This window comes from Gadus morhua, chromosome 6, assembly GCF_902167405.1.
Source record: "Gadus morhua chromosome 6, gadMor3.0, whole genome shotgun sequence".
NCBI lineage: Eukaryota > Metazoa > Chordata > Actinopteri > Gadiformes > Gadidae > Gadus > Gadus morhua.
In genome coordinates this window covers 650,210-660,983 of record NC_044053.1, presented here as the reverse complement: position 1 = coordinate 660,983, position 10,774 = coordinate 650,210, and positions in this window count along the sequence as shown.

The following is a 10,774-nucleotide window of genomic DNA, read 5'->3' as shown; positions in this document are numbered from 1 at the left end:
CATGGCTAATGTGTTGACAGATATACTTTGCTGGACGGGGATAGCGGAGTTGTTTCAGATGGCTCGAACTGGCGGGCCAGAGAGGACATCTGCTTCTGGCTCAAACCAGACAAAACCAAAGAGTTGACTTGCTAAAATGTGTTTATTTTGGATTACGTTTTCAATGGCCCCTCCAATCCTAACAAGTCGTCAAGTATGTGCACAAGGCAGTTAAACGGCCTGGTCCCGACCTGCTGTGCTACTACGCGGGCCATAGGAACCTAGAAAACACTGTAGTACAAAAGAGAACTTTTTAAATTGTTGTCTTCAGGAGGAACACAGCGATCTGCCTCAGACAACTGTCCAAAAGAGCTGTCAGTAAGAAATGTGCTCATAAATTGCTGCCTGTGCTGCGTGCTTGTTTTATAGTCGTGTCTCTAGTCCTGCTTGCAGACGGCCTGTACTACACCCCGACCCTGTGTTGAAACAGGAACAAACAGACGGCCTGTACTACACCCCGACCCTATGTTGAAACAGGAACAAACAGACGGCCTGTACTACACCCCGACCCTGTGTTGAAACAGGAACAAACAGACGGCCTGTACTACACCCCGACCCTGTGTTGAAACAGGAACAAACAGACGGCGTGCACTACACCCCGACCCTATGTTGAAACAGGAACAAACAGACGGCCTGTACTACACCCCGACCCTATGTTGAAACAGGAACAAACAGACTGCCAAAAGGGTTTCAGAAGATGATGTATCATTTGTTGATCATTCAAAGTACTCTTGGTATCTAACACGACAAGGTAACTCCTCCTTAATAACCCATTTTACAAACTTGCAGATGTCAAATCTCAATCTGATGTCTGACGATTAATAGTTATTTATTGGAACTCATTTCAATGCATGACTGTCAACTCGATTCATAAACTTCCATAACAGAAAGATCCATCAAACCAATGTTCTTGTCATCAAGGGTTGAAGAGCTGAGAACCGCTCAGAGAGCCGTTCAGAGAGCCGCTCAGAGAGCCGCTCAGAGAGCCGCTCAGAGAGCCGCTCAGAGAGCCGTTCAGAGAGCCGCTCAGAGAGCCGTTCAGAGAGCCGCTCAGAGAGCCGCTCAGAGAGCCGCTCAGAGAGCCGTTCAGAGAGCCGCTCAGAGAGCCGTTCAGAGAGCCGCTCAGAGAGCCGTTCAGAGAGCCGCTCAGAGAGCCGCTCAGAGAGCCGCTCAGAGAGCCGCTCAGAGAGCCGCTCAGAGAGCCGCTCAGAGAGCCGTTCAGAGAGCCGCTCAGAGAGCCGTTCAGAGAGCCGTTCAGAGAGCCGCTCAGAGAGCCGTTCAGAGAGCCGCTCAGAGAGCCGCTCAGAGAGCCGCTCAGAGAGCCGTTCAGAGAGCCGCTCAGAGAGCCGCTCAGAGAGCCGCTCAGAGAGCCGCTCAGAGAGCCGCTCAGAGAGCCGTTCAGAGAGCCGCTCAGAGAGCCGCTCAGAGAGCCGCTCAGAGAGCGATGGAAGACTTTCTTTTGATCGCCTTCCCGCTCTCCAAAGTCAAGATGAATCACTTTGGACAACCGCCTAGAATGTAAACCACTACCACCTCAAATCCTGGTGACGGATAGGAGCTAGAGCATGACTTCATCACTTATAACAGGTCTTCATCAGTTATAACATGTCTTCATCAGATGCTCAGTTATAACATGTCTTCATCACCCCTCAGTTATAACATGTCTTCATCACCTCTCAATTATAACATGTCTTCATCAGTTATATCATGTCTTCATCAGAGGCTCAGTTATAACATGTCTTCGTCACCTCTCAGCTATACCATGTCTTCATTACCTCTCAGTTATAACATGTCTTCATCACCATCTTCCTCAGGGATGTTTGCAGATAAATGGCCGACATTGGCTTCAGACGCAGAACCTTCCGGGTGGGAGCAGTACGCTGACCACTATTCTGCCCTCTCATTGGCTTCAGACGCAGAACCTTCCGGGTGGGAGCAGTACGCTGACCACTATTCTGCCCTCTCATTGGCTTCAGACCCAGAACCTTCCCGGTGGGAGCAGTACGCTGACCACTATTCTGCCTTCTCATTGGTTCACCAGCATTACACAGCGCACTGCGAACTACAACGTTGAGCTCAGAGTTCTCCAAATGCCATCATGTATTCATGATGGTGTTTCCATGAGTCAGCTCTGCTGGCTCTTCCAAGAAGTATGAGGGCATGGAACTCCCCAGAGGTCGTTCCCCAGAGGTCGTTCCTCAGGGGTCGTCCCCGAGAGGTTGTTCCTCAGAGGTCGTTCCCGAGAGGTTGTTCCTCACAGGTCGTTCCCCAGAGGTCGTTCCTCAGAGGTTGTTCCCCAGAGGTCGTTCCCCAGAGGTCGTTCCCCAGAGGTCGTTCCTCAGAGGTCGTTCCCCAGAGGTCGTTCCTTGCTTCAGGAGACACATACTGTGCATAGTCCCAGCCTCGCAGGAAGCCAGGTAACTATTCTATGCTGATAACAGGACTGCTATACCACCAGAGGTGTCAAGTAACAAAGTACAAATACTTTGTTACCTTACTTGGAACACCTGGAACAACTCAGTTCTTACTCGTTGCATCTTAAATTCCTGCAGATAAGCTTGGATACATGCATTTACATTCCCAATAAAGGCTTTTGATAACATGCCTCTGAAGTTTGACTTTTTGCACCATTCCAATACTTACAGTATCTTCCGCTCCATGAACACATGTTAATACTCAGTAGTACACATATATGGTTCTTTAATGTATTTGCATTGTACTAATATGCGTTCATTTTCAATGGGCATAAATGTGTCTGAAACAGGTGCATCCCAATCTTTTCAACATTAGCATTATAGTCATTCGATGGCCTTTAGAAAAATGTTTTTTTTGGGGGAAGTGGGGCAGTGTGCTATAGAGGTGTGCTGTGTGTGTGTCACTAATTCACGGATGGGTTAAATGCAGAGACCAAATTCCTTGTATGTGTGAGCATACTTGGCAAAAAAAGCTGATGTGGAGAATTCACACCTACTGGTTCATTACAATATCTAATTATGGGGTACAATTAGATGATGAAAAAAACGCATCCAATTAGGGGGGGCCATTTAGAATGCTCAATTATGATGTGTAGTTTGAATATCCAAGTATGAACTGTTGTTATAACCCATAACTAATTAGCCTATTCATTAGTTATGAGTTGTGAGTGTTGTACGCCGCCTCCTAAGAACAATATCACTCCATATGCAAAACACTTTCAGGAACGTTTCTGAACATTCTTGGATCCGTATTTGTTGGTTGGCGACCACTCAGATGAGCGGGTTCCCCTTCAGTATATTCTCCACATCTGCCCCCCGCTTATTGACTCACGCATAAAGGACTAAGCTCCTCTTTACCACTTCACCACAATGTCAACAAACAGTGGGTGCTTTTAATGAGCTATTAAATCAAGGAACTGGCCCTGATCCATCATCAGACCTTTACCTCGGCTAACCTCACGCTCCACGTTCCTGTCGGCTCGTCAAGATTCCTTTATTTTTCACAGCTTCAGGGGCCTCTTGGAAGATCTGCTCTCTGCCGTCAATTCGGAAAGGATTTATTTCACTAATGGAGCATATGTGAATCCATAAATCTCATCGGGCCTTCTTGGTTGTTGTTTTTTAGATGTGAACTTAGGGAAAAGGTTGCGGACCAAAAGAGGTTGAGTCCAGCTTTCACTCCACCTGAAGTGCCTTCACTCAATTCAACCTGGGCCAACATCTGAATCGGTTACAGACCTTTTGTAAAGAGTTATGGTTATTATTGGTAATCTTGCTGACTTGCAGGGTAGACTATAAACTTTTATGTAGCAGTCATAGAGCTTTGTGGCTGTACTAAAATGGAAGTAAGTGGGAGGTTAAATTCACAAAATAAACAAGTGCCATTATAAAACCAAATGGTAAGAGGGGACCTATTGGAGGTAAATCAGCTCATGAAGACCTACAGGCCAAACCAACAAGGAGCAATGATGGCACACGTCATTACAAATGAGCTGTCAGGGCCAGATCATTTCACATTAAACTGCGCTCCAAACTGCCTTTAACAGATCTTGAGCTATTCCTCTTGCCAGACAAAGCAGTAAGCGCTCCCAGAAGTTGAGCTTCATGCCAAAGTCTGTCCCTTCCAGGTAGACCTCATGTGAGAGGCTAGCTCCAAACCATCTTCAGAGGCAGAGCCCATATTCTGCCTCTACGTTATCTATCCACTGATCCCTCTCCCTCTGCACCCAGCCCTCTGCCCCTCTCTCCTACCTCTTTTCACCCTTCAAGTCTCCATCCACCCTCCATTCACCCCTTGATCTACCTCTCCACTCACCCCTTCCTTCACCCCTCCATGAAACCCTTCATCCATGTTTCCCTCTGGTTCTCCTGTCTGTGGTTCTGTCCATGTTTCCCTCTGGTTCTCCTGTCTGTGGTTCTGTCCATGTTTCCTTCTGGTTCTCCTGTCTGTGGTTCTGTCCATGTTGCCCTCTGGTTCTCCTGTCTGTGGTTCTGTCCATGTTCCCCTCTTGTTCTCCTGTCTGTGGTTCTGTCCATGTTCCCCTCTGGTTCTCCTGTCTGTGGTTCTGTCCATGTTGCCCTCTGGTTCTCCTGTCTGTGGTTCTGTCCATGTTCCCCTCTGGTTCTCATGTCTGTGGTTCTGTCCATGTTGCCCTCTGGTTCTCCTGTCTGTGGTTCTGTCCATGTTTCCCTCTGGTTCTCCTGTCTGTGGTTCTGTCCATGTTGCCCTCTGGTTCTCATGTCTGTGGTTCTGTCCATGTTGCCCTCTGGTTCTCCTGTCTGTGGTTCAGTCCATGTTGCCCTCTGGTTCTCCTGTCTGTGGTTCTGTCCATGTTGCCCTCTGGTTCTCCTGTCTGTGGTTCAGTCCATATTTCCCTCTGGTTCTCCTGTCTGTGGTTCTGTCCATGTTTCCCTCTGGTTCTCCTGTCTGTGGTTCTGTCCGTGTTCCCCTCCGCAGGGTGTCTTTCAGTATGGATCAACGTTGGCCACGTTCATTAGGTGATATTTGAGGCAGAACAGAAATGTGCGTACTTGCTTTATTCTATACAGGGTTGGGGTTAGGGTTAATAAAGGCTCACTATTACATCTACAATTAAATTTAGGGCATTTGGCATATGATTTATCAAAAGTGGCTTGCAATAAATACATTTATTTACTTTGGTTTGGTCACAGAACAATCGTTGCTTTGAATTCCATTCAACGCAAGGGTTATTCAGTGGGGCGGTTGTTTCGTTCTGCGTGACTGGAACACTGTGTTCACTTATATCAGCTTCAAGTGACTGTTAGTTGGAAAGCCAACCAGCAACCCCAGTACTGGCAGTGGCAATTGGTGCATGTTCTGCTATATCTGCTAGGATTAACTTCAAACCCTTTAAGAAACTTCTCATAGCTGCTCCAGACAGTTTGAAACAGTGTGATGTTCCACATAAGTCCTCCAGTGAAATGAAAGAAAGACATGAGGAATCCTCTTCAAGTGAAGGTTCCAGTTTACATTATTCATGTTCTGGGTTCATGTTGCATAAGCAGCACACGTTGACATCTGATGTCCCAGAGATTGTACATTTAAAGGAAATCTATAAATGAAGATGCAGCATCAATGAAGTATTTTAATCAGGGATGGTTCCAAGTCCGTAAGTATCACAGGTCGGGCCATAAGGCTGTGAAGAGCAAAACAAGAGGCTCTTGCTCGCTTTCTTGTGAGTGCTAGCATAGCATGCCAGGCTAGCTAGCAACATGCTAATACAGCACTCCAGATGCTAGCGTAAGGACCCAGATGCTGGCAAATTATGCTCAAGGGTTCCCCGATGTTTACGTTCTCACATCAGAGTTTAAATGAGCGGCTCCATGGACGACTTCTCCTGCATGGACGAGTCTGCAGCGGCCGAGCGGTCTTTGAAGCCAGATGCTCTCCCCGTCTCCACCCATCATCAGATCATCAAAAACACTGTTGACACTCACCAGCCGCCCAACCAGATGTAGCACCCCGGCCTGCTGTTCATCATGTGACCCCCTCACGCCCAACCCAACACGGACAATGGGTTTTCTCCGTATGCTAGATCACTGCGCGAATCAAGAGCTGTAAACAACCGGACCCTCATGGAACTATGGCTCCCAGAACCTGAGCATGTCCAGGTCAAACTGACCATGAGTGAGTGTGGGAGACCCCCTAGTTTACAGTACCATCATCCGACAGGAACACAAATAGGAGGCGATGGAGTCTCCGCCCGACTTGTGGATTAATGTCCGGTTCAAGGGGCCACAGGCTGGTTTATGTGAAACCATCAACACATCGTAATCAAAATGTTAAGAGGGGATCAGACTCGATAAGGATGTTGAATGGTGACAGTGGGTGCACCACTGGCCTTTGGCTGCCTTTCACTCAGTATATCCCACCTGACAACAAGACCTTTTAAAGAGTAACAGCAACAAGGGTGAAACGCGTCCAAGCTGCTCAGCATCTCTCTCCTCATCGAACGCTGGTCTATCCTCATACGACCCTCCAGAGAAGAATGCTGAGGGAGCAGAATATTGTTCGTTCTCTCGCTGCGCCAGGGGGAGACCAGCCAGTCTGAATAGCGTTGTGTCTCTAAATGTGGAGGAGGTCTCCAGCCGCTCCTCCTCCTCCCGTCGGCCAGGACGGCTGTGCAGCGCGTGGTGGGGTGCCAGGGTCGGCCATTTTAGGACACTCTTCATAACAATGCCCTGACGTGTGTTGTTTCAAGAGAAAATATGATCTTCTCTTTTGTTTGGGTATTGTTTACACCAAAACTGACAGATATTGTTTGACGGTTTGAGGTTAAGGGAGCTTGCTTTTGTACATAATAAATGGTTCACATTGACTATTATTACTGTAATGTTGCACGCAAGCTATTACTGTGACCTAATTCAAAATAGGGTTTCAAAAGTAATCAACTTATTTTTTAAACGAGGACCTTCCAGTGAAACCAGGGCATGATATTGCAGAAAGCCCATCCCACGGTCCCACGGTCCCACGGTCCCACGGATCGGCCGCAGGGAACGGCGCCCGCTGCTCCGAGACGCCAGCCGCCGGCGCCCGGAGAGGACCGAAGGTCTGTCGCCATGAGACTCAGAAGAGATACGCCGTAGGAACACAACGCTCTGCTACACAACGCTCTGCAACACAACGCTCTGCTACACAACGCTCTGCTACACAACGCTCTGCAACACAACGCTCTGCTACACAACGCTCTGCTACACAACGCTCTGCTACACAACGCTCTGCAACACAACGCTCTGCTACACAACGCTCTGCTACACAACGCTCTGCAACACAACGCTCTGCTACACAACGCTCTGCTACACAACGCTCTGCAACACAACGCTCTGCAACACAACGCTCTGCTACACAACGCTCTGCAACGCAACGCTCTGCTACACAACGCTCTGCAACACAACGCTCTGCTACACAACGCTCTGCAACACAACGCTCTGCTACACAATGCCCAGTTAGACAACGCTCTGCTACACAACGCTCTGCTACACAACGCTCTGCAACACAACGCTCTGCAACGCAACGCTCTGCAACGCAACGCTCTGCTACACAACGCTCTGCTGCACAACGCTCTGCTGCACAACGCTCTGCTACACAACGCTCTGCAACACAACGCTCTGCTGCACAACGCTCTGCTACACAACACTCTGCAACACAACGCTCTGCAACACAACGCTCTGCTACACAACGCTCTGCTACACAACGCTCTGCTACACAACGCTCTGCTACACAACGCTCTGCTACAATCCCACTATTCATATTTGTTACTTTGTTAAACATGCAACAATACAAGATTTAGAGAATGAAGCGGTTCTCCGTCCAGATCCAAACCACACTTCTGACTGACGTCTCCTCCCAGCCCACTGGGTAAGCCTTAAGACCCACTCAAGATCCCAGGGTTCCCAAAGCATGTGGTTTGAATCAAGGACACCAAAGTCTGATGTACTGTATGTTGGCGATGATTAGCAGAGTTAGCAGTCCTGGGTGGAGGTGACGTAGCAGGACTGTGGAGGTGGGCTCTGGTCCCAGTCCACCTGGAGATGGTCGCCCGGAGGGGGGGGGGGTGGTGGAGCTGGTCTCCCGGAGGGGGGGGGGTGGTGGAGCTGGTCTCCCGGAGGGGGGGGGTGGTGGAGCTGGTCTCCCCGGAGGGGGGGGGGTGGTGGAGCTGGTCTCCCGGAGGGGGGGGGGTGGTGGAGCTGGTCTCCCGGGGGGGGGGGGGGGGGGGGCGGTGGAGCTGGTCTCCAGGGGGGCGGTGGAGGTGGTCTCCCGGGGGGGGGGTGGAGCTGGTCTCCAGGGGGGCGGTGGAGCTGGTCTCCGGGGGGGGGTGGTGGAGCTGGTCTCCCGGGGGGCGGTGGAGCTGGTCTCCCGGGGGGGGGTGGTGGAGCTGGTCTCCCGGGGGGGGGGGGGGGGGGTGGAGCTGGTCTCCCGGGGGGGGGCGGTGGAGCTGGTCTCCCGGGGGGGGGCGGTGGAGCTGGTCTCCCGGGGGGGGGTGGTGGAGCTGGTCTCCCGGGGGGGGGGCGGTGGAGCTGGTCTCCCAGGGGGGCGGTGGAGCTGGTCTCCCGGGGGGTGGTGGAGCTGGTCTCCAGGGGGGTGGTGGAGCTGGTCTCCAGGGGGGGGGGGGGGTGATGGAGCTGGTCTCCCGGGGGGGGTGGTGGAGCTGGTCTCCAGGGGGGCGGTGGAGGTGGTCTCCCGGGGGGGGGGGTGGAGGTGGTCTCCCGGGGGGGGCGGTGGAGCTGGTCTCCCGGGGGGGGGGGGGGGGGGGGGGGGGTGGAGCTGGTCTCCCAGGGGGCCAGCGTGTCGGTCGGACTCCTCTCTGCTGCCGGAGGCGGGTGTACGCTGAGGAACGGGAAAGAACCCGTTGATCCGCTCGGCTCTCCGGAGTACAGGGACACTAACTGAATTAAATCGGTCTCTCCATAAGCATATTTGCGGACTGTAGGCTAAGGTTTCATAACACTACAAAATACATTCTTACCAACGTCAAAGAGAACTATTTTAACAGCGTGTCAAATGGTTCCCATCCCAAGGTGTGAGGAACTGGGGGCTCCAGTTGTTTTGTGTTTAGCCGAATGCACCATGAAGCCGCGCGGTGCATTCTGAATGCTTTATGACGTTCCCTTTGAGAGGTACCGCATTCCCAGCAGAATGAACCAGACAAAACAGATCTGTACAACATTGTGATCATCAAAATACCATTTCCTGGTGTCAGAAGATCAACACAATAAGAACCAACAGTAACACAACAAGATCAAGTAGTAAAATATTTAGAACAAACAGTGAACACAACAAGAACAAACAGTAACACAACAAGAACAAACTAACACAAGAACAACGGTAACACATTAAGAACAAACAGTAACACAACACGAACAAACAGCAACACAACAAGAAAAAACAGTAGCACAAAAAGAACGAACAGTAACACATTAAGAACAACCAGCAACACAACAAGAACAAACAGTTACGCATTAAGAACAAACAGTAACACAACAAGAACAAACAGTAACACATTAAGAACAAACAGTAACACAACAAGAACAAACAGTAACACAAGAACAAACAGTAACACAACAAGAACAAACAGTAACAAAACAAGAACAAACAGTAACACAACAAGAACCAACAGTAACACAACAAGAACAACGGTAGCACATTATGAACAAACAGTAACACAACAAGAACAAACAGTAACACAAAAAGGACAAACAGTAACACATTAAGAACAAAGTGTAAACACAACAAGAACAAACAGTAACACAACAAGAACAACGGTAGCACATTATGAACAAACAGTAACACAACAAGAACAAACAGTAACACAAAAAGGACAAACAGTAACACATTAAGAACAAAGAGTAAACACAACAAGAACAAACAGTAACACAACAAGAACAAACGGTAACACAACAAGAAAAACAGTAACACAAAAATAACATACAGTAACACATTAAGAACAAACAGCAACACAACAAGAACAAACGGTAAAACAAGAACAAACTGTAATATATTAAGAACAAACAGTAACACAACAAGAACCAACAGTAACACAACAAGAACAAACAATAACACATTAAGAACAAACAGTAACACAACAAGAACCAACAGTAACACAACAAGAACAAACAATAACACATTAAGAACACACAGTAACACAGCATGAAAAAAACAGTTACACATTATGAACAAACAGTAACACTACAAGAACAAACAGTAACACATAAAGAACAAACAGCAACAAAACAAGAACAAACAGCAACAAAACAAGAACAAACAGTAACACAACAAGAACAAACAGTAACACAGTAAAAACAAACAGCAACACATTAAGAACACACAGTAGCACATTAAGGACACACAGTAACACATTAAGGACAACACAACAAGAAAAAACAGCAAACACAACAGGCTGAACTCAGGCCGGCATGTCAATCAGTATGAAACGAGGGATTTATAATCCTAGATTATAGAGTTTATAATCCTAGTTTATACAGTTTATATTCCTAGATTATAGAGTTTATAACTCTATATCATAGGGTTTATAATCCTAGTTCACAGAGTTTATGATTCTCGATTATAGTATATATTCCTACATTACAGAGTTTATAATCCTAGATTATAGAGTTTATTCAATCAGATATAAATTCAATATTTGTAATGTCTTAAATTATATTTAAGTCATAAATGTCTTAAAGCCAATCTTAATAAAATATGCTCTTTAACTACAAACGGGTCATTACACATGTAGGCC